A 23,920-nucleotide genomic window follows, 5' to 3' on the forward strand; every position below is an offset into this window, starting at 1 on the left:
CCCAGCAAAAAATGCTGCTACTACTACTGTTGGAGTATTAAAACTTGGTGAACCTCCCCACGATTTGAGCTAGACAAGTCACGAGTTGAACCCGCGCGCGTGCGTACGCACGACATGGGCATCCATCCCACGTAGGCACAGACCGTTGATGCGTTGCCCCCGGATGGAGATCGCCGCCATCGCCATGGCAACGACACCACGCACGCGGCCTTGCCAGTATACAATGGCGCGCGTCCGCGTCGTGTCCCTTCCCCGCTTCCCCGTTTCGTCTCGTCTCGTGCGCAAGGCAAGATGAGGCCATCCCTTCAGACAGACTTACCTAACCCCTTGATTAGCGACAAGAGGAGACAGACACTGGGTTCACCTAACACTAACACTGCCAGGCGCATTCTTTTCTCAGATGAATGGCGTTGCCGTCGTCTTATGGGGCGTGTCGATGCTGCATGGCTAAATATCGGCATGGCTCGCCATGTCCGGCAAGCAATGCTACTGTAGTGATTTGGTGATGCTCTAGAGCTCCCACGGCGCACAGGACCAATCACGCGGCAAACGTCGTGCGCGGCAAAAGCTGGGATCCGCGACTCCGCTCGTGCCCTCGGCGGCGGCACGACAAGCGACGCGGAGCACGAGCCGGCAAGTAATGTTTGGAGGAGAATCTCGTTGACTCTCAAGGCGCATGTCCCCTGGCCAGGCCTTGTGCTGCCTGCCATCGACACTGCCCACACCTATACTAGTGTTAATTTACTTCCCGGGCCGTGGCGTGCGCATCGTGTTAGTACTTGTACGTCATTCTTTCCTGCATTTCCAGTACCGCTAGCAGTGCAAAGCTTTGCTGCGTTACGGCCACTACCATAATTTTATGGTACGTGTGCAGTATACGCGCCTCAAAAGGGGATTCTTCGTCGCCAAAACCAGAGAATGTCCATAAGACCATGTATTGCTCGTGGCGTATGGTTATGAATCGAGGAAACTACTGTGTCGATAAAGCTCAAGACAGCCTTGTTGGCATTGTACATGAATATTTCTCCCCCGCAAAAAAGGAATTTTAGGCACATCAAATAGATCTTAATTTATTACAGATGATCGCTGCTCCATATGTATATCCACTTATCCATACAAATTACAATCTAAGAACCAAAAAATCCCGGACACATGACAATGAAAATATAAACAACTTCTTGGAAATGTTGTGTAGGGTCTGTTTGGTTGGACACTAGTGTGGCCAAGCCAAAGTGTCGCTAGCCACACAAGTATGGCAAGCCACAAAAGTGTGGCCGAGAAATTGGACGCCAAACTTTAGTAAAAGTTGGCAAAAAAAATTGTCTCTATGACAAGTAGGCCATAGAGACAATAAAGTGTGGCAAACCAAAGTGTGACAAAAATCAAATACATGCCAACTAAACTGTGGCTGCCAAATTTTGGCTTGGCAAACTGTGGCTGGAAACCAAACAATCCCGTAGTACCTGCATTTCCCCCGCTTATGTCCAAAAACACATTTGAGGACGTACGGCACGCCCAATCATCTAATTCCTCCATCTCAAAATGAGTTATAAACACAAGAATTTAACCAACAATTATTCTATTTATGTGTTTTCCCAATCATATTAAAAGAACACACCGACCAAATGTTTTTTGATAATTAGTTGGACTATTGCTCTTTATGTATACATTGTCAAATTACATTTTTTTAGCCAAATATGCAACTGAAGTTGATTTCACTAATTGTTGGACTGTTACTGCCCATCCTTCCTAAACATATGAAATCTAACAAACATTACATTTGTATATGCAACAAGTCGTGTGGCGGCTGGGGCGGCGACCTCAGGCCGTGCGGCGGAGCACCATAGCCGGCGGAGCGGTGGCCCTGAATGGACGGCGGCGGCAGCAGTTATTGAATGGAGACATGTCTCGGTCATGTCTACATAGTTCTCGAACCCGTAGGGTCCGCACGCTTAAAGTTCTGTGATGATCGGTATTATGAGTGCCGGTTTCAAAATCGGCGGATCTCAGGGTAGGGGGTCCTGAACTGTGCGTCTAGGATTGATGATAACAGGAGACTGGGGACACGATGTTTACCCAGGTTCGGGCCCTCTCTATGGAGGTAATACCCTACTTCCTACTTGATTGATCTTGATGAATATGAGTATTACAAGAGTTGATCTACCACGAGATCGTAATGGCTAAACCCTAGAAGTCTAGCCTATGAATATGGTAATGAGTATATGTCGTGTCCTTTCCGGACAATCCTCTTCGGTTTATATAGACATCGAGGGGATCTAGGGTTTACATGGAGTCGGTTACATAAGAAGGAATCTTCGGTCGCCAAACTTGCCTTCCATGCCAAGTAGAGTCCAATCCGGACACGGTGTAGTCTTCGGCCTTCATGTCTTCACAGCCCATCAGTCCGGCCCATGGATAACAGGCCGGACACCCGAGGACCCCTTAGTCCAGGACTCCCTCAGTAGCCTCTGAACCTGGCTTTCAATGACGAGGAGTCCGTCATGCAGATTGTCTTCAGAATTGCAAGGCGGGTTCCCCTTTCTCCGAACTCCAAGATAGTCTTCGGATGCAATGATAGTATCCTGACATGTTACGCACACCATACACAACCGTAGAGAGAATATAATATTTGTACGAATCTAATCTGTTGACAGCTTTTTTCCAACACAACATCACGTCTGTCCGGTTATAATTTCGAACCGTTTTTCTTCTGCCATTCCACGCTTCGAGACGCGGTTCCTATCGACACGTCTTGTCGAAACAGAGATCGTGCCCCTTATTGCGGGATTCTCATCAATGCGGGCATGGGTAACTCAACCGTGCCGTTTATACAGCCCTAGGGAATAGGCGAATCCTAAGGCGAGTGAGGAGGCGTTTAATATTTGTTGCCTTTATAAGGGGAATATGATTCCCTCTTCCTCTCATCACGCTTTCTCTCCGTCTCCGCCTTTCCGATCTCAAGCTCCAACGCCCAAGTTCTCATCTCCTTTCCACTTGAGCAACCATGTCCGGATCTGGTGGTCAGGGAAAGTGGATGGTCTCCTCTGTCAAGGAGGAGGACATTACTAAGCTCCGGGCGGCCGGATATTTGGCGAAGGAGATTGCCCATCGTCTGCTAGCCGAGGGACAAGTCGTCCCCACGCCGGAGCCCACAGAGAGGGTAGTATTCATCCCTCATTTTTTTCTGCGGGCTAGGGTTTCCGCTCCACCCTTTCGTCCGTGGGTTGATGTACTATTATGGGATAGATTTCCATGATCTGTCCCCGAATTCCTTCCTCAACATCTCGGCGTTTATCGTCGTGTGCGAGGCCTTCCTCCGCATCCATCCCCACTTCGGGCTGTGGCTCAAAGTCTTCAATGTGAAGCCGAAGGTGGTGGATGGCCAGCACGCGTAGTGCGGAGGGGCCATGCTGAGCAAGCTATCCAATGTCTCCTGGCCCAAAGGCACCTTTGTGGAGACAGTAAAGGAATGGCAGAAGCGGTGGTTCTACATCACAGAACCTCGTGGCACCACCTGGTCCGCAGCTGCCGAATTCCGCTCCAGTGCTCCCATGCGACTCACCTCCTGGGTCGAGAAGAGTTCGGACTGGTGTTAACCTGACGAGCTGATAGCGCTGCAGACGCGTGTTGAAAGCATGGTGACCAAGGACGTTAAGCTCGTTGACATTATCCAGGTGATGCTGGTCCGCCGGATTCTTCCGTGCCAACGCCGAAGCCGCCCTTTATGGGAGTTCAATTCGAAGAAGCACCAGACCCTGAAAAGTCTCTTCGATACTTCTCATGAAGGGGCCTGGAAGTTGCTCTTTAAGGGCAACGAGAAGCCACCAGCCACAGACTCAGACCGTGGTCACAATTGTAACCGCTCCGCCAGCGAGGTATGTTACTTTTGACGTATTCCCAACTTAAATGTTTCGAGGATGATGTCTGAGATCTTAGTATTGCTCCCTCAGGACTGGGTGGAGAGGGCGAAGCGGATCCAGTGTCCGGCTCCGTTGCCCGAAGAACCAGTCATCCCGTGCCTGGCAAAGATGCTGGTGTCGGCGCCATATACGGCGCCGGAGAAGAAGGCCAAGGGGGCCAAGAGTGGCCCTCGTCGCAAGGGCACTTCGGACGCGACGTCCGAAGACGACGAGGCCCATTCCTCTGTCCCTGAGGACAATGACGAGGAAGAAGAGGAGGAGGAGGAAAACAACCCTCCTCCTGAGGAGAAGAAGAAGAAGAGGGCGGCCTCGGCACATCTGGAGGCGAAAGCGCCCAAAAAGGGGAAGGGCGCCCCAGCGGTCAACACCGTGTGGGACATCGACAGTAGTCCGGAACGTCGCCCCCGTGCTAGGCCTCAGGCCGCATTGTAAGTGACATGGCTTATTTATGCGCACATGCAGTCCTTTCTTTTTATTATTCTAACATGGTTAATCCACACTATTGCAGTCCGGCCCGTGACCTTATCCAGCGATCCTCATCTGGAGGTTCGTTGGCTTCGTCGGAGATGGCGAGCATGTTGCCACCGCCTGCTTACTCCCCCGGGGCCAGGGACGACACCAAAGTGTTATCCTGGAGGACCGCTCCGAAGGAAGGAGCCCAGGACATTGTCCGGGAGGCGCCACAAGGCGGGACCTCCACTGCCGGACACATAGGGGAGCCAATCCCCATGAAGACTGGCAAAGAGGGCCGTATCCAGTTCGGCCCTCAGCCGAATACGATTCCGGAGACCCATATGGCTCCGGAGTCGGGCGAGCAGCCCCCTTTGAATAAGGGGGTGTGTTGCCTCCACCGGTGGCTCCTGTCCATCCAGGAGCGCCAGATGACCTGATGGGGGCGCTACGAGGCGCCTCCGTCGTGGACGAGCACCGTATCCTTATGGGTGCGGTGATCGAGAAGGTTCAGTCCGCCAAGAGCAGACTGAATGAAGCCTGCAGCAGCCTGTTAACAGGTTTCGAGGTAAGAAAGAGAAAAACCCCGTATAGTCTCCGGTGTTCGACAAGGAGAACCGGACAGGGGATCAATCCTTAATTATAAGAGGTTGACTGAATATGTATCGATAAGCAGGCGTCCCTGTTGGCCGCGACCTCGCATGCTGCCGAGGTCTCCGAGCTGAAGCGGATGCTGGAGCGGACCGAGAACGAGCTCGGCGAGGTTAAGCTTCGGCTCCAGGAGAAGCAAGGTGAGGAACGACTTGCTATATGTTCGGGAAAGGATAAGCGCTGTATATTGACAGCGGTATTGTGATATGTGCAGAAGCCGCGACCGAGGTCGAGGCCCTGAGGAAGGCCCTGGGTGAGGCCGAGGAGCAGGTTGTCTAGCAGCAAGCCGCCCGTAAGAAGCTAAAGGCCCGGGTCAAAGAAGTCCACTAGGAGCTCCAGGATGCGGTGAAAAAATGCGAGGCCTTGGAGCATAATGCGTCGGTTCGAGGGACCGAACTCTCCAAGGCTCGTCAGAGCGTGGAGACCGCACGGAATGAGGCCGAAGCTGCCCTCCAGGAGATTCAGGAGGCCAAGAAGATCACAGCGGGTAAGGCATTTAAGATGCAAAGCAAGTATGCGGAGAAGCAATACCTTTTACTAACCAGGGTTCGAAGTTCCCCAGGGGCTTTTACAGATTTGCCACGCAGTGTATCAAACGCCATGGAGTTCTATCGAGCCGAATGAGGGGGTTCTTCGGAGAGGCTCTTCTGGTCACAGTATGCGGCACCAGAGCATCATGTGTCCTTCATCGATCAGCTGAAACAGCTGGTGGAGCTGCATAGGGTGGGCGAACTAGCCATTAAGGATTTGATAATCCAGCTGTGGCCAGCCGAAGCTATGCCTAGCAGCTACTTCGGACTCGTGAGGCGGATGGTGAACGCCTATCCTCGGCTGGACGTTATCAAGCGCTTCGTCTGCATTGAAGGTGCCCGTATGGCCTTCGCTCGCTGCAAGATGTGGTGGGCGAAGATGAACGTTGTTGAAGTTGCCAGCAGGCCGCCGGAGGGCAAGGAGCACCGCACACCCGAGCGATATTTCGAGGATGTCGTAGAAGGGTCTCGACTTGTAGCGGCGTAATGTTCGCAGGACATTGTATTTGAATGAATGTATTCATGTTGCCTTTGTCTTGTATTATGGGAACAAAGCCAGTTTTTTAAAGTAATTATGCTTTGAATTGTTTCCTCATGTACGTCCGTGTTGTGTGTAATTTGAGGGTTGGCCAGTCGTCGGCTTCTGCCCTCACGTATATAGTACAGAGGTGTTCGGGATGGAATCTAAACAATGTTGATCCAATTACATGGTCCTTGAAGGAGTTGTTTAGCACAACGAACAAGGCAATCAGACTTTATGGCTTTAACGCCCTCACTTAGCCATAGGAGTTTTATAATAAAGCATGGGCGCAGCCCCTGGTTTAAGCCAGAGTACTGTCAGCATCTGATCGGGAAGTGCCGATCTCTCGCATAACGCGGAAAAAATCTCCAACAATTTGTAACCCTCGAGTAGCTGACCGGCTCTCGCCACATCATGACAGTCAGTTTTCGGCTTTCTCTACTGAGGTGCTCGTCTGGTCAAAGCCAGGGCACAATCGCAGTAGTTCTCCCTTTACTACCCTAGCCGATGGAGCGGAACGTAGGGTGGTAAGCATAGGAGCCGGGCAACCCAACTATTGACCAAAGATATGATTCGGAGCCAATGCATATAATGCTAAATTTGGGGTGCCGAACTTATATATAAGAAGTGTTCGGACTGTGCTGCTGTATTGTGGGGCCACAGGTAGCCCCTGGCGAATATGAAACGTGAAAGGGTGTCGATGCAGCAAATAGGCAGATCGAAATAAAACGAAGTAAGAAGCGAAAACCACAGAAGCTGGGTCATGAACCATTTTTATTATAACTGGATGGATATGTCAAGGCATATCTTGTACAGATGGTGCGAGAAGTATCCGGCCATTTAACATGCCGGAATCAATAGGGCGCAGCGTGCGGGGCCTGAGAAATAAGTATGAACACCGTCAAGAAGAACATATAAAGGTTACCCTACACACCTGTGCTGCTTGCCTCTGTTGTTTGAAAGGACTTGACATCAGGCCGGCAGAAAAGGGTACCTGAAATAAGAAAAAGAAGTAAAGGTATGTGTGTCCAGGATTGGTCTGGTTGAACTATAGACCTGGGTTATCTCGTGCCTCCGTCGATGTCCATGGAATTTTGAGTGCGTAATTGTGTACGCGTGGTACGAATGCCACTACCTCATTGGGGCTGGGACGGAGGCCGAATTGCTAGTCGAGCTCTTGATGAGCCACGCTGTCCTGTTGTAGTGTAGTCCGGACCCTCTTGATGGTGTCCAGGGGCTTGATAGTTGGATTATAATGCTGCTTGAGAAGGCCGCTCTGTACTTCTGCTGCTAGGGCGGCGGTTTGCTCCTCTGTTCGGAGGGAGCGTTCCGTATTACCATTGACTGTTATGACGCCGCGTGGACCGGGCATCTTGAGCTTGAGATAAGCATAGTGTGGCACTGCGTTAAATCTAGCAAACGCGGTTTGTCCGAGTAGTGCGTGGTAGCCGCTGTGGAAGGGGACGATATCAAAGATTAACTCTTCGCTTCGGGAATTGTTCGAAGAACCGAAAACCACCTCCAGCGTGATTGAGCCCGTACAACGGGCCTCTACACCTGGTATGACTCCTTTAAAGGTAGTCTTTGTTGGTTTGATTCGTGAGGGATTAATGCCCATCTTCTGTACTGTATCCTGGTATAGCAGGTTGAGGCTGCTTCCACCATCCATCAGGACTCGTGTTAGGTGGAAACCATCGATGATTGGGTCAAGGACCAGTGCGGCCGAACCGCCATGGCAGATACTAGTCGGATGATCTCGTCGATCGAAGGTGATCGCAAATGACGACCACGGATTGAACTTTGGGGCGACTGGCTCTACCGCGTAGACGTCCCTGAGTGCTCGTTTGCGCTCCTTTCTGGGGATGTGCGTGGCTTATATCATGTTCACCGTTTTGACTTGGGGGGGGGGATTTCTTCTGTCCCTCAGTGTTTGGCTGTCGGGGCTCTTCATCCTCGTCCTCACTTTGTGATCCATTTTCTTTGTTTTCGGCATTCAACTTGCCAGCCTGCTTGAAGACTGAAAGCACAAGTGCTCCCTAGGTGGTTTTGGTAATTAATGACAACATATCTCTTGTTGGACTAACACTTCTACCTAGTATGTTTCAGATAAAGTTCAACAATGAAGTGGCATGGACTAGAGGATGTGGAACCCTTCAAAATGCTAAGGACAAAGGTTTGGCCCAAGCTCCAAGCTCAAGACTCTACACTTTATATCTTAGTGATCCAAGATCACATTGAGTCTATAGGAAAGCCGATACTATTAAGAAGGGATGAGGTGTTGCTTAATGGCTTGGTTGCTCAAAGTGCTTAGTGATATGCTCCAAAGCCCTCAACCACTTTCTCACTTCCAAATATGTCCTAAACCAAAAGTCAAACTCGGCCCCACCGATTCTTTCTATCCGGAGCCACCGAGTTCAGTTGGCATAGCCACTGCCAGAAACCCTAATCAGTTCGATCTCACCGATGGGATCTCGGTCTCACCGAGATGGGCTTGCAAACTCTCTATTACCTGTTGCAATATTTTCGGTCCCACCGAGCTATGCAATCGGCCCCATCGAGTTTGCTTGGCCAACTCTCTGTTTCGCTTATTACCCAAATCGGTCCCACTGAGTTTGAGTAATCGGTCAACCCGAGTTTTGGATTTACCCTAACCCTAGCACATCGGTCCCACCGAGTTGATCTAGTCGGTCCCACCGAAAACCCTAACGGTCACTAGGTTTGCTAAATCGGTCTGACCGAGTTTTTCACTTCGGTCTCACCGAGATTGGTAAATTGTGTGTAACGGTTAGATTTTGTGTGGAGGCTATATATACCCCTCCACCCACTCTTCATTCATGGAGAGAGCCATCAGAACATACCTACACTTTCAATACACATTTTCTGAGAGAGAACCACCTACTCATGTGTTGAGGCCAAGATATTCCATTCCTACCATATGAATCTTGATCTCTAGCCTTTCCCAAGTTGCTTTCCACTCAAACCTTCTTTCCACCAAATCCATATCATGTGAGAGAGAGTTGAGTGTTGGGGAGACTATCATTTGAAGCACAAGAGCAAGGAGTTCATCATCAACACACCATTTGTTACTTATTGGAGAGTGGTGTCTCCTAGATTGGCTAGGTGTCACTTGGGAGCCTCCGACAAAGATTGTGGAGTTGAACCAAGGAGTTTGTAAGGGCAAGGAGATCGCCTACTTCGTGAAGATCTACCGCTAGTGAGGCAAGTCCTTCGTGGGCGATGGCCATGATGGAATAGACAAGGTTGCTTCTTCGTGGAGCCTTCGTGGGTGGAGCCCTCCGTGGACTCGCGCAACCGTTACCCTCCGTGGGTTGAAGTCTCCATCAACGTGGATGTACGATAGCACCACCTATCGGAACCACGAGAAAAACATCCGTGTCTCCAATTGCGTTTGAATTCTCCAAACACTTCCCTTTACATTCTTGCAAGTTGCATGCTTTACTTTCCGCTGCTCATATACTCTCCGCATGCTTGCTTGATATGTATTGTGTTTGTTAAACTAGTGCCTAAACTCCACTTCAACTTAAAGAAATTAAAATTTGCAACTTTTGGCACTTAGTGTCTAATCACCCCCCTAGACACCTCTTCTCGATCCTTTCAATTGGTATCAGAGCATTGATTTCCATTGCCTTGGTTTAAACATCATTGGAGGAAGATGGATGAGTCTACTTTGGGGAGTCTTAGGCGTAGAGTGCCTATTCTTGGTGGAGAATACTTTCATGAGTGGAAAAATGAAATGCTTGAGATTTTCAATGAATATCACTTGAACAAGTATATTGCTAGCCCTTGTGCACCTCATGTTGATCCCATGCATCCTCCCCTTGATGAGTCAATTGACATGATTCACAATCTTTGAACTGTTAATCTTATCACTAGAGGCTTGCCTAGAAACTTGATTAGATGTCTGCCTACTCTTAAGTGTGCCTACACCATATGGAAATTTCTTAAGGAACTCTTTCCAAATTATTCCTTGAAAGATCTAGATGAAATTCTCCATAAGTCTATTGCTTTGATTAAGATGAGTTCCAATGATCCCAAATTTGGTGACTGCTATTTGAGCTTACTAATCCTACGAGTGCCAAAGGAGATGTTGGAATCATTAGCAATATCATTTCTAGAGCTATTAGAATTCATAAAGATAACTATAGAAATGATCATTTATCTAATGAACTGCCCTCTCTAGGAATTGATCAATCACAAGATGATGTTGAACATGAATACTTGGATGAGGATGATGATGATAGTGACTATGATCTCGATGATGCGATGAGATACTTTGGTCTTATGGCAAATCTTCGCGGCTACATGGCTGGAGGAAAGGAATGGGTCCTTGATAGTGGATGTACTGATCATATGACCGGAGATAAAGACATGTTCCGTGAGCTTGCTGAAAATGACGGCCCTCGAAAGTATGTCACTTTTGGTGATAATTCAAAGGGTAAGGTGGTTGGCCTTGGTAAGGTGGCCATCTCACATGATAGCTCCATACAAAATGTCATGCTCGTTGAATCTCTTGGCTACAACTTACTTTCAGTATCTAGACTTGCTGATTTCGGTTTCAATGTCCTATTTACCGAAGTAGGCTGCCAAGTGTTTCGTAGAGATAATCATAAAATGGTCTTTACCGGTATACGTAGAGGAGATCTTTAAATTGTTGATTTCACTAAAAAGGCTCAACCTAAAACTTGCCTAATTGCTAAATCTTCTAAAGGCTGGTTGTGGCATAGAAGGCTAGGCCATGTGGGCATGCGAAACCTTGACAAACTCATTAAAGGAAATCATATCCTTGGCGTTAACGATGTCATATTTGACAAGGATAGACTTTGTAGTGCTTGTCAAGTAGGGAAACAAGTTGGAGGAATTCATCGCGCTAAGAACATCATGACCACAAGGAGACCACTCGAGCTACTTCACATGGATCTTTTTGGTCCAAATGCCTACAAGAGTCTCGGTGGTAACTCATTTGGTTTGGTCATAGTTGATGATTTTTCAAGATTTACGTGGGTGTTCTTTCTTGATGACAAATCGCAGGTCCAAAAGATCTTCAAAAACTTTGCTAGGAAGGCCCAAAATCAATTTGACGTGAAGATCAAGAAGGTTTGGAGCGACAACGGAACGGAGTTCAAGAACGCAAATGTGGACACCTTTCTTGACGAAGAAGAGATCGCACATGAGTTCTCGGCTACGTACACACCTCAACAAAATTGAGTTGTTGAGAGGAAGAACCGGACTCTTATCGAGATGGCAAGAACGATGCTTGATGAGTACAAGATGCCAAAACACTTTTGGGCGGAAGCGGTAGAGACAGCTTGTCATGCAACAAATCGCTTGTATCTTCACAAGCTACTCGGCAAGACGGCATACGAGCTCCTCACCGGTAACAAACCCCAAGTTGGATACTTTTGAGTATTCGGCTCAAAGTGCTACATTCTTGATAAGCATCGTCGTCCTAAATTTGCTCCTAAGTCTCATGGAGGTTTCCTCCTTGGTTATGGCTCAGACTCTCACACATACCGTGTCTACAACAATTTCACCCGAAAGGTTGAAGAAATGGTAGATGTGAAGTTTGATGAATCTAACGGCTCGCAAGTAGAGCAATTGCCAATTGATGTAGGAGACAAAGATCCCTCAGAAGCAATCCAAGACTTGTCTATCGGCAAGATTCGTCCAATGGAGGTGAAGGAGAGTACCTCGTCCGTCCAAGTGGAAGCTTCTACCTCACGACAAGGTGAACCAAGAGTTGATACGGAAGCATCCACGAGTGGGACACACCAAGAAGAAGAAAACGAGGAAGTGCACCAAGACGAACGTCAACAACCTCCTTCTCCACCACGACAAGGGAACGACAACGCCAACAATGAAGAAGGCCAAGAAGAAGAACAAGATGAAGAAGATGTTCAACAAAGACCCAAGCAAAAGCTTTCACGAGTTCGAGCAAGAATTGCTAAAGATCATCCCGTGGAGCAAATCTACAATGATATCCAAACCGGGAGAGTCACTCGCTCAAAAACTCGTTTAGCTAACTTTTGTGAACACTATTCATTCATCTCTCGTATTGAACCTATGAAGGTTGAAGAAGCATTGGAAGATCCGGATTGGATAAATGCTATGCATGAAGAGCTACACAACTTTGAGAGAAATCAAGTGTGGACATTGGTTGAAAAGCCCGACAACAACCACAACATCATCGGTACCAAATGGGTGTTTCGCAACAAGCAAGATGAAGATGGACAAGTGGTTCGCAACAAAGCACGTCTCATTGCCCAAGGCTACACACAAGTCGAAGGTATGGACTATGGTGAGACATATGCTCCCGTTGCTAGACTTGAGTCCATTCGCATCTTACTTGCCTATGCTAATCACCATAATATCACCTTGTACCAAATGGACATTAAAAGTGCTTTTCTAAATGGTGAAATTGAAGAGGAAGTTTATGTTAAGCAACCTCCCGGCTTTGTCAACCCTAAGAAACCTAATCATGTTTACAAACTTCACAAAGCCCTTTATGGTCTTAAACAAGCTCCTAGGGCATGGTATAAATGCTTGACCAAGTTCCTTATTGAAAAAGAGTTTGAAATTGGAAAAATATATTCTACTCTTTTTACTAAAAGGGTTAATGGAGAACTATTTGTATGCCAAATTTATGTTGATGATATTATATTTGGATCGACTAACCCTCATTTTAGTGAAAGGTTTGGGAAGCTAATGTCGGAGAAGTTTGAGATGTCTATGATGAGTGAACTCAAATTATTTCTTGGTTTGCAAATCAAGCAAACTAAGGAAGGCACCTTTGTCTCTCAAATGAAGTACACCAAGGACTTATTCAAGAAGTTCAATATGCAAGAATGCAAAGGTATGACTACACCCATGCCTACTAGTGGACATCTTGATTTTACCAAAGATGGTGAACCGGTTGATCAAAAGGTTTATCGCTCTATGATTGGTTCATTGTTATATCTATGTGCTTCGCATCCCGATATCATGCTAAGTGTGTGCATGTGTGCACGATATCAAGCTGCTCCTAAGGAATGTCATCTTAAGACTGTGAAAAGGATAGTGAGATACTTAATACATACACCAAATTTTGGCATTTGGTATCCAAAGAGAGCTTCCTTTGATCTTGTTGGCTACTCCGACTCGGACTATGCCGGTGACAAGGTTGATAGAAAGTCCACTTCGGGTACTTTTCAATTCCTTGGTAGATCTCTTGTGTCTTGATCCTCCAAGAAACAAAACTCGGTATCCTTATACACCGCTCAAGCGGAATACATTGCCGTTGGTTCATGTTGTGCTCAATTACTCTGGATGACCCAAACTCTTAAAGATTATGGGATATATGTGAAATATGTTCCATTACTTTGTGACAATGAAAGTGCTATCAAGATTGCTCACAATCCCGTGCAACACTCTCGAACTAAGCATATTGAAGTTCGTCATCATTTCATTCGAGATCACGTTGCTAAGGGTGACATAAACCTTAAGCATGTTCGCACCGATAAGCAATTAGCGGATATATTCACCAAACCACTTGATGAGAAAGTGTTTTGCAGGTTAATAGGTGAATTGAACATCATTGACGCTTCAAACTTGGAGTAGGAACTCCATTGGATACATGCAAGACTTGAGCTTATGACTAATCCTTGATATTTCTCTTATGATGATAATCTTATGTCTTGGATATATTTGCATCTTGCATGTTATCTAACCCTTGTAGGTACTTGGATGAATCTAATTCTATGAGATTGCAATTCACTCACATCTTGAGCAATCTCTACATCATCAAGTCTCTACACAATGATGATTGATGACAAGGAAGCACGAAACCTTTCAAACATATCCTTTAACAAATTCTATGTTGAGTTTCATGATTGTCATGTTGGATACACAAGTGCTCTTCCTTGAGAAAACTAACCCATGTAGGTAGATGAACTCAAAATCCAAAGGGTGCTCCCAACTCTTGATGGGCTACATCAACCTTGAGCAACCCACACAAGTTCAACTACATGATCAAGATCAACACCACCACCCAAGGTATGTTATTCCATCTTAGAGTAGCTTTACTCCAAGTCATGAGTCTAAGCAACTCGACAAGATGTGAATACATCAAGATACTTAAACGAAAAATGGTAACCTCATTTTGAGCTTAAACGATGAGTACGACCTATGATCAAGTGATCTCACTTGACTCCTAAGTCAATGTACTCTAACATAGGTGACTTTGTCATCGCCCAACACTAGATGAAGTTCTCTTGTGTTCTTTTCTGTGTTCTTGCATTTGTCTCATGCATATTTGTTTCCCCTTTCAAACTTCATCTAGACCTTTTAGTTTCTTTTCTTTGTTCTGCATTTTCTGCATCCAATTCATTGCAAATCTTTGTGAGATCTTATTTGTCTAGTGAGATGAGCTGACAAGTGTTTTTCTGTGATGAACTCGGTTCCACCGGTTTCATGTTTCCGGTCTAACCGAAGATTTTTGGAGCAACCGAAGCATACAACTCGGTGACACCGATTTCACTACAGGAAAAACATTTTGCCACTTATTCCTGCTTTATTCTTGATCCAGCTCCACTCAATGAATCTTGTCCTCTGCAAGCATCACATTTACCTTAATGCTTTGTACTATGATTCAAGGACCGAACCCATTCACAACAAATTCCATAAGACCCTTCTTGGAAATTGATGTCAAAGGGGGAGAGAGAGATCACATCAAAGCCTAATCAGATCTCTAGGGGGAGGGAATACTCCAGGAAAGAGTAATCTTCAAGGATCCCAGATGCTTGATGTTCAAGAGGAGAGATGCCACATGTCTTCTTGGGGGAAAGACATGTTCATATGTGCTTATTTGCATTAGCTCTGTTCATTTGTTTCTTTGAGCTCTGTTTTTCTGTTCCCTATCTTCTCCCGATATCCCATGCTAGATTCAGGGGGAGCAAGACATCCAAGGGAAAGAAAATTCTTAAAATTCATTGCATATCCTTCTCTCTGGGGACATGTCTATATCTATCGTGGTACTCTGTACTCACTCTACATGTCATCCCAGTCTTGGTACTCTTGTGGTTTCTTTTGTTTGCTCTAGCTAGTAGGTGCATCTGTGTTATCTAACCTTGTTTAAGCAGGTTCATCACATCCTAGCCAACTCAAGACCACAAGGTAAGTATATGCATCATGGTCATGTGTATGAGAAATTCTTGCTGATGTACATACTGTTTGCAAGAAGGACTCATGGGCATGAAGGTACATTTCTCACATTTTCATCACTTGCTCTGATGCATATAGCCAATATACGTGTAACAAATTGCTACTCTGTCATGGTTATGCTCTCACATGCTTCTATATACCATATTCACATGATTGCATACATGTAGGGGGAGCCTATGCTTGTTACATGTCTTTCCAAAGCTTTACTTGCTACTCTCTATACCTTTATCTAAAGCTTTGATGTATGTTGCCATCAATTACCAAAAAGGGGGAGATTGAAAGCACAAGTGCTCCCTAGGTGGTTTTGGTAATTAATGACAACATATCTCTTGTTGGACTAGCACTTCTACCTAGTATGTTTCAGATAAAGTTCAACAATGAAGTGGCATGGACTAGAGGATGTGGAACCCCTTCAAAATGCTAAGGATAAAGGATTGGACCAAGCTCCAAGCTCAAGACTCTACACTTTATATCTTAGTGATCCAAGATCACATTGAGTCTATAGGAAAGACAATACTATTAAGAAGGGATGAGGTGTTGCTTAATGGCTTGGTTGCTCAAAGTGCTTAGTGATATGCTCCAAAGCCCTCAACCACTTTCTCACTTCCAAATATGTCCTAAACCAAAAGTCAAACTCGGCCCCACCAATTCTTTCTATCCGGAGCCACCGAGTTCAGTTGACATAGCCACTGCCAGAAACCCTAATCAGTTCGGTCTCACCGATGGGATCTCGGTCTCACCGAGATGGGCTTGCAAACTCTCTGTTACTTGTTGCAATATTTTCGGTCCCACCGAGCTATGCAATCGGCCCCACCGAGTTTGCTTGGCCAACTCTCTGTTTCGCTTATTACCCAAATCAGTCCCACCGAGTTTGAGTAATCGGTCAAACCGAGTTTTGGATTTACCCTAACCCTAGCACATCGGTCCCACCGAGTTGATCTAGTCGGTCCCACCGAAAACCCTAACGGTCACTAGGTTTGCTAAATCGGTCTGACCGAGTTTTTCACTTCGGTCTCACCAAGATTGGTAAATTGTGTGTAACGGTTAGATTTTGTGTGGAGGCTATCTATACCCCTCCACCCACTCTTCATTCGTGGAGAGAGCCATCAGAACATAACTAAACTTTCAATACACATTTTCTGAGAGAGAACCACCTACTCATGTGTTGAGGCCAAGATATTCCATTCCTACCATATGAATCTTGATCTCTAGCCTTTCCCAAGTTGCTTTCCACTCAAATCTTCTTTCCACCAAATCCATATCCTGTGAGAGAGAGTTGAGTGTTGGGGAGACTATCATTTGAAGCACAAGAGCAAGGAGTTCATCATCAACACACCATTTGTTACTTCTTGGAGAGTGGTGTCTCCTAGATTGGCTAGGTGTCACTTGGGAGCCTCCGACAAAGATTGTGGAGTTGAACCAAGGAGTTTGTAAGGGCAAGGAGATCGCCTACTTCGTGAAGATCTACCGCTAGTGAGGCAAGTCCTTCGTGGGCGATGGCCAGGGTGGAATAGACAAGGTTGCTTCTTCGTGGACCCTTCGTGGGTGGAGCCCTCCGTGGACTCGCGCAACCGTTACCCTCCGTGGGTTGAAGTCTCCATCAACGTGGATGTACGATAGCACCACCTATCGGAACCACGACAAAAACATCCGTGTCTCCAATTGCGTTTGAATTCTCCAAACCCTTCCCTTTACATTCTTGCAAGTTGCATGCTTTACTTTCCGCTGCTCATATACTCTTCGCATTCTTGCTTGATATGTATTGTGTTTGTTAAACTAGTGCCTAAACTCCACTTGAACTTAAAGAAATTAAAAATTGTAACTTTTGGCACTTAGTGTCTAATCACCCCCTAGACACCTCTTCTCGATCCTTTCAAAGACCCAATAATCCCTGTTGGTATGATTGGCTTGCTTATCCGGGGTGCCATGAATTTGGCATGGACGGTCGAGTATGCGGTCCAGGATGGAAGGTCCTTCGTTGTTTCTTTTGTAGGGTTTCTTCCGTTGGCCGGACTTGGAGCAACTGAATCCGGTGTTGACTGTGATGTCCTCGGTGTTGTCGCCGTTGCTTTGGTGTTTGTGTCTATTGTGCCGGAGCTTGCCGGTGATGATCTTTGCCTCGGTGGGGCCTGCCTCGCTGGCTGTGTTTTTGCTACGAGCCAGCCAGCTGTCCTCGCCTGCGCAAAAGCGGGTCATGAGTGCCGTAAGGGCTGCCATTGACTTTAGCTTTTCTTGTCTGAGGTGGCATGCTAGCCATTCGTCACGGATGCTGTGCTTGAAGGATGCTAGGTCCTCGGCATCCGGACAGTCAACGATCTGGTTCTTTTTGGTTAGGAACCTAGTCCAGAATTTTCTGGCTGATTCTCCGGGTTGTTGAACTATGTGGCTTAGGTCATTGGCATCTGGTGGCCGGACATAAGTTCCTCGGAAGTTGTCGAGGAAAGCCTCTTCCATGTCCTCCCAGCTGCCGATGGAGTTCTCAGGCAGGCTATTTAACAAGTGTCGAGCTGGTCCTTTGAGCTTTAATGGGAGGTATTTGATGGCGTGGAGGTCGTCTCCTCAGGCCATGTGGATGTGGAGAATGAAATCCTCGATCCATACTGCAGGATCGGTTGTGCCGTCGTATGATTCGATATTGACGGGCTTGAACCCTCGAGGAATTCATGATCCAGTACTTCAACTGTGAAGCAGAGCGGGTGTGCGGCGCCTCTATATCGGGCCGCATCGTGGCGGAGCTCTGAAGGAGTCCGTCTGCAGCATTCCGCCCGAGCGTGGTTAGGTTTGTCACGTCCGAATAGGTAGCTGTCGTCGTGCCTCGAGGCACGTCCTTGTGATCCGTAGATTGATCTTGTGTGTCCTACTCTACTATCCAGGGTCTGTCGGAGGTCGTACATATGACTCCAGACTCTTCCGTCCCTATTTTGATGGGGTGGTGGGGCAGTCTGTTGTTCGGCCTGAGTTGCCGCTTTATCCCGATCGCGGGGTGGCCGTTCCGCCGCCCTATCCCGACCACGTGGTGGTCGATCCGCATTACGCGAGGGAGATGCATGCTCCGGCGCCTCCTCATCGAATTGAGGTAGCAGTCTGCGTTTCGGGTAGCTCTTGGCTGGGCGGTTGAGGCCGTATTCCTCGGCTGTCAGGACATCAGTCCATCTGTCGACGAGCAGGTCTTGTTCAGCTTGAAGCTGTTGTTGTTTCTTTTTCAGACTCCTTGCAGTGGCTATGAGCTGAAGCTTAAAGCGCTCCTGCTCGAGAGGATCCTCAGGCACGATGAAGTCTTCGTTGCCAAGGCTTGTCTCCTCCTCGGAGGGTGGACGGTAACTATCATCCTCCGAGTCATCTTCTATGGCCTGTTCGTCAGGGTCCCCGACAGGGTCTTCATTGTTTTCGGCGTCGCCCGGAGTACTATTTTCTCCGGTGCCAGTGTTGCCGTCCTTTGAGCGGCGGAGCTTGGGGCGGCGCTTGGGCCGCCGATGCTTGGACTGTGTCTCGGAGGTTTTATTCGCATCTGACTCTTCTTTGTCGTCGCCAGATCCTTTAGGTGTATCAACCATGTACACGTCGTACGAAGAGGTAGCTGTCCAACGTCCAGTGAATGGCGGGTCTTGGCCTTGCTCCTTGCCGGCATCGTTGTCCCATACCGTTGATGTCTTCGGAGCCATAGTTAAGCACGTCGGTTAAGTCATCGACGCTGGCTATGGAGTGGGTGGCGGCCGGGTGGGAAGCAAGATTCCTCATCATCCGTCTCTAGCTCGAACCGGACATAGTTCGGTTGTGAGTCCTTCTCCAAGGACAAATTCTTTAAAGATTTTAGCACGTCACCCAAAGGCGAGTGTTGGAAAACGTCAGCGGCGCTGAACTCGAAGATTGATAACCGATCTAGCTCGGTGTCCGCGGGCGTACACAATCCGAAACTTATAGCTGGAGACGAGTCCGAAGTTTCGTTAAATCGAATGTTGCAGGGCGTCGAGTCCATGTGCGGCTCCAACGCTGCGAACTCTGTGGCCTCGGATGGCTCGATCTGCTTCGGCTCTAAGGTCGTGGCAGCCGCAGGGACCATCTCCTGGGTGTGATCCGATGACAGATTTAAGTCACGTTCATCGGGATGAGGGGGAGCGATCGCCGTGGGTTCAAATCCCTCGAAGATCAAGTCTTTATGGATATCCACGATGTAGTTCAAGCTTCCGAATCTGACCTGATGGCCAGGGGCGTAGCTGTCGATCTGCTCCAGATGGCCAAGCGAGTTGGCCCGCAGTACGAAGCCGCCGAATATGAAGATCTGTCCGGGGAGGAAGGTTCCTCTTTGGACAACGTCATTATTGACGATTAAAGGGGCCATCGAACCTTTTGTCAACGTCACAACGGAACTCTCAATGAAAGCACCAATGTCGGTGTCAAAACCGACGGATCTCGGGTAGGGGGTCCCGAACTGTGCGTCCAGGATCGATGGTAACAAGAGACGGGGGACACGATGTTTACCCAGGTTCGGGCCCTCTCTATGGAGGTAATACCCTACTTCCTACTTGATTGATCTTGATGAATATGAGTATTACAAGAGTTGATCTACCACGAGATCGTAACGGCTAAACCCTAGAAGTCTAGCCTATGAATATGGTAATGAGTATATGTCGTGTCCTTTCCGGACTATCCTCTTCGGTTTATATAGACACCGAGGGGATCTAGGGTTTACATGGAGTCGGTTAAATAAGAAGGAATCTTCGGTCGCCAAGCTTGCCTTCCACGCCAAGTAGAGTCCAATCCGGACACGGTGCAGTCTTTGGCCTTCATGTCTTCACAGCCCATCAGTCCGGCCCATGGATAACAGGACGGACGCCCGAGGACCCCTTAGTCCAGGACTCCCTCAACGGCGACATACGTCTTCATGGAAAGGTTCCGCTCGGTTCCAGACTAGTTCCAGGCAACTGCGAGGTCGGGAAGACGCGGCTTCTGGTGAAAATCGCGCCTGACTGTGGTCCTGGCGGACAATGGCGGTGTCTCGGACGTCGTTCCCTTCTGGTGGCATCGTCGTTGTAGGTAACGTCAACCTGATCGGGAAGTTCCGGGGGAAACCCTAGGTCTGGGTCTAACGGATCGGACGATGACGGTGCCTTCAGTGTTGTTCTCCCTCCTGGGGGCATCATTTTGGAGTAAGTGCTGGTTGAAGGGGACAAGAGAAGGAGCGGTGTTTCATCTTGTTCATTGATGATGGCGGATCTCGGCGGTGTGGCGCGGTGGAGACTCGGCGCCCGATGAGCGGAGATGGACTCGCGCAGGAGGGTGACGCTGTCTGGCGTCGTGGTGGCGTCGGCGGCAGCTAGACCGGGCAAGGTAGATGCAGTAGTACAGTTCTGAAGATGGATTGGTGGCAGGTGGCTGCGGCGGCCTCATACCCGGCAGGCGTCCTGGTTGAGGAGTACGCCGGACTGGTGGGTGCCCATACCCGGCAGGCGTCCTGGTTGAGGAGTACGCCGGACTGGTGGGTGCCCATACCCGGCAGGCGTCCTGGTAAGTCTTAGATGTTAGGTTTGGCTACGAGGTATGTTTGGTATTAGGCCTAGACTTTCAGCGTCCCTTCATCAACTGGATAGGAGTAGCGATAGATGTTGCTTAGACGGTGGCTTTAGTCTTACTGTTGTATGACTTTATAAGGTCTATGTCAATAATTAATAAAATGGCGGTATACATCGTCCAGATGCAGAAGCCGGAAGTCTTCCTCCTTTTCTATAAAAAATATGCAACAAGAAAAGAAAAGGGTTATGGCAACGCACTGCCATTCTGTTAGTTCTTCAACATAGACCATAACAACCCACTTATCTACTACCCATATAAAAGCACGAAAGGGCAGAGAACCAAATCATCTCAACCATTGAAACATGTTGATTTGATGGTCCAAATCGTCTCATAGCATCAAACGCGTTTGACACTCTAATCACCCACCACTGCCATTGGTTATTACCACGATTAGCTTATACAAAAAAAGACCATGTCTAGGCAGAACACCCGATACCCTTCCCACCATAGGCCCGCCCACGATCCCCAGTTCCTCTCGCAAACCACCAGGTCGTTTCGTCCCCCACCCCCACCAAGCCCCTTCCCTGCCACCACCATTCTCTTCCGCTTGCGTGCTCTTGCCCTGCCCGCACCTCCCACATGCTCTTCACGGCCGCCGCCTGGCCCGCCTCAGAAAACCGGCACCATCACGCGACCTGCTGTGGATCCGCTTGAGGGGTAGACGGAGCAGGACGCGCTCACGGCAAGTCGGACAAGGAGGGCTTCTACGCCGCCCCGCTCTGGATGCACGAGCAGCACCTGCGCGCGCTTGTCTGCAACGTCGCCGCGGTCGCGCTCGCCGAGTTCAGCTACCTCAAGGACTTCCCCGAGCTACTGTTCCGCCTCCTCCGCGGCCCCGACGTGCGCGCGTTCGCCAAGGCCGGCGCCGTGGCCGACAAGGCATGCAGGAAGGCCAAGGGCCTCGCCAACCAGCGGGAGGACTTGCGGGCTAGGCTCGCCGGCCGCAAGCGCGCCCGCGAGCTCGCCCCCGTGACTGCCAAGGCCACCTTCGGTGACTTCCTCTCCGCCGCGCTCTCAAGGCCGGCAAGGGCAGCAAGCACGTGGAGGTTGTCCTGGTCCAAGAGCCTGCGGAGGTGCAGAAGCTGGAAGCGATGGAGGTGGACCAGAAGAAGACGACGGCGGCGAGTAAGGCGCGGCGGATGTCGAAGAAGGTACGCACGGTTGCCAAGCTTGCCGTGCAGTCGTTGGAGATGTACTACGGCGACCGTGCCTACCGCTTCCTGTTCGACGCCGTCGTCGACTTCTTCGGCTCGCTCCTCACCTCGGACCTCCAGCAGCTGGCCTCCGGCGGCAAAAGAGGAAGATCGAGCTTGCCGCCAAGTGGTACCCCACGCCAGGCTCGTCCTTCGACCGCACCACGCTGCTCTGCGAGGCCATCGCCCGCCGCCTCTTCCCGCGCGACTCGGACCCCGAGCTCACCCAGCTCCCGGACGGGCACTACGCGTACCGCGCCCTACACCGCCTCCGCCGCGAGGTGCTCTGCTCGTGCCGCTGCGCAAGGTGCTGGAGCTCCCGGAGGTGTACATGAGCGCGCAGCGGTGGTCGGAGCTGCCCTACATCCGCGTCGCCTCAGTGGCCATGCGGCGCTACAAGTTCCTCCTCAAGAAGCACGATGAGGAGCGTTTCGACAAGTACCTGGAGGACGTGGAGGCTGGCCAGGCCAAGATCGCGGCCGGTGCGCTCCTGCCCCACGAGATCGCCGCGGCCGCCTACCGCGGCCAGGACGACAATGTGTCGGAGCTGAAGTGGCGCCGCATGGTGGACGACCTTCGTTCCAAGGGGTCGCTGCGCAACTGCATCTCAGTCTGCGACGTGTCCGCGAGCATGAGCGGCACCCCGATGGAGGTGTGCATCGCGCTGGGCGTGCTCACCTCGGAGCTCAGCCGGCAAGGTGATCACCTTCAGCGAGAACTCGAGAACCCGCCAGAAGATGGACTTCGTGCGACACATGCACTGGGGTGGGAGCACTAACTTCCAGGGGGTGTTCGACCAGATCCTCCGCACGACGGTGGAGGCGAGTAGGCGCGTCTGGCGCCGGAGAAGATGATCAGGACCGTGTTCGTGACTTCGTGTACAGCGACATGGAGTTCAATATGGCGTCTGGGAGGGAGGGGAACTTTTGGTCTATGGGGACATATGCACCTTATATGGGAATTTTTTTTAGTAATTCAACAAAAAGTCAAAAATTCCTGAAAATATTTTTGAAATAAACTTGACCTTCTATTGTACTAGTAGAAATAAAATCCACAAAAAATATCCTTTTGACTTCTTTTTGAAAAAGACAAATTTTTGGTTAAAATAGTGTGAATAGTGACCTATAGTAGCAAATAAATTTTGTCTTTTTTGCTTGAGGTCAACTTTTATTGTTTTTCATCGACATTTACATATCAGTGCAAAAGTAAGTCAAGTGTTTTGTCAAAATAGTTCTTATCTATTTTGACTTTTTATTAAAAAATTAAAAAAATTCCCATATAGGATGCATATACAACCAGGAACCAAAGTGTATTTCCCGTCTGGAAGCGCCTACGCCTACTACTACTACAGCCGGCGGGAGTCTGTTCCGTGTGGGAGACTCACTACGAGGTGATCTGCAAATAGTTCAGGGACGCTGGCTACGGCGACGTGGTGCCCCGGATCATCTTCTGGAACCTGCGTGACTCGCAGTCGACGCTGGTGACGTCGACCCAGCCAGGGGTGGCCATGGTGAGCGGCTTCTCCAAGAACTTCCGCAAGATCTTTCTGAAGAACGACGGGGTGGTGAACCCTGAGGCCATCGCTGGCGAAGAGTACCAGAAGCTCGTCGTGTACGACTAGGTCCATGCATTGTCAGTTGTCATCATCAGCTTAGTTGGTCTGTCGTGCTGTTGGATTATCTTGTTTTCAGAATTGTGAACAGCAGGCTTTGTTGTGCTTGATTAGCTTATTTTCTGAAATAAAACCAAAATCATGCTTGACTATAATTATCCAATGTACTGATCGATCATCATTTGGAGTGCATTAATTTATTGGCTGTGCCTTGTGAATTCCGAAGAGCTTAGCTGCCCATGTTGTTCTTGGTTAGC

General features: G+C 48.8%; 1 pseudogene; it reads left to right on the forward strand.

Annotated features, from left to right (window-relative positions):
• The first annotated feature begins 21,581 nt into the window (after positions 1-21,581).
• On the forward strand, positions 21,582-23,672 carry LOC125554808 (annotated as a pseudogene).
• Positions 23,673-23,920: the final 248 nt, after the last annotated feature.

The sequence above is a fragment of the Triticum urartu genome, chromosome 4 (genome assembly GCF_003073215.2).
Source record: "Triticum urartu cultivar G1812 chromosome 4, Tu2.1, whole genome shotgun sequence".
NCBI classification, from domain to species: Eukaryota; Viridiplantae; Streptophyta; class Magnoliopsida; order Poales; family Poaceae; genus Triticum; species Triticum urartu.